The sequence below is a fragment of the Anneissia japonica genome, unplaced genomic scaffold (genome assembly GCF_011630105.1).
Source record: "Anneissia japonica isolate Jap-2015-1 unplaced genomic scaffold, ASM1163010v1 scaffold1792_len1028045_cov167, whole genome shotgun sequence".
Taxonomy (NCBI): domain Eukaryota; kingdom Metazoa; phylum Echinodermata; class Crinoidea; order Comatulida; family Comatulidae; genus Anneissia; species Anneissia japonica.
In genome coordinates, this window is record NW_022742319.1 from 287,885 (window position 1) to 289,360 (window position 1,476).

The following is a 1,476-nucleotide window of genomic DNA, read 5'->3' on the forward strand; positions in this document are numbered from 1 at the left end:
TCACTTACCCCTCCGATGGATGACAAGCTATCCCTGACGGCCTTTCGATGTTCGTATCAATAATAATTGCTTCTCCTCCTCTGGAATTGCTCGTCATTTTAATCCAATTGTAACCCTCGTCTACCCAGTACACATTCTGAGTAAACCAGTCAATAGTTATAGCCTCCACTCTACCGGAGGTGCCACCTCCGAGTACTGTCAGACTTCCAGTAGGATTTTTAAAATCTTTAGTTAAGTAGATCCAGTGATTCACAGCATCACTTAACGTCACAGTTTTCGTATGGAAGTCGACGGCAAGCGAGTTCCATTTGTACCCTGCAAAACTGTAAGTTGATTGTGAGCGCAAAGGCGGCGTATGGTCGGAGGGTATATGAACCCATTCAATAGAGGTCGAAGTATATTCCGTCTGAACCCATACAAGAATGTTTTCATTCGTTTCTCCAAAAACTGCAAATTATATAATGAGACGTTATCCGTGCTGTATTATATTATAATGCACACTCCAATTCGAGACCACTCTTAATTCTGGGATTTCTCTAATTCTAAATAACAATATTTAATATATTACCACTAAGCTAACCTTCTATAGGGAGACCACACTAAATTTTCAGGTTCCATTGGTGGTTTCCAATTGAAGGGCAATTTGTAATAATATTGAAAATGTGTTACAAGGTTGTAATACATCTACCTAAAGTATAAACATTAATCACATCCACCTTCCATTGTTTATATTCTATTTCAAATATCTCAGCTAAAAAATTTTACTTACCATATGTGAAAAAATAAGTTACAATCAGTGGTGTCAGGTGGAAAGCGTTCATTTGAAATTATGGTACGTCAAATTGTGGTGTATGAAAAACACAGTTTAAGTCCCATAATATTTTTCAACTAAAGAATGAAAGACGGAAATTGAAACTATAAAAACAATTTTCTTTTCTTTCTTTCGTTTGCACTGTTTGTGTGCACTTTATTAAAAGACAGCGTCACGCGTCTAACGAACGTCAGATGATCCTTTGTGGGTTCTATCAACCTTACAATTAACAGCTAAAACCGTATATATGTTTATTCCATTACACTATTTTGATATAATGACGAATCTAAATACAATGATTTAAAACCATAAGTTTTACACCATATTGACTTTTACTACTATTCTACTCAATTATTGTTAATTTTAATCATATCATAATCGTCATCGTCATCATTATTAAGTTTTAAGGTTATTTTTAATCAACCAATAAATGTGAAGATGTACTTACAGAACGTTTCGAGACCTGTCGGGTCTCATTCTACAACTGGCGTTTGAGAATGAAAACTGACAGGTCTCGAAACGTTACCGTATGTAAGTACGTCTTCACCTTTATTGGTTGATTATAAATAACCATACTACAAACAACCAGATGAATTTCTTTCAACGTCATCATTATTATTATTATATTATTATTGTTATTAAAGTTTAGTAAATCATAATGTGCA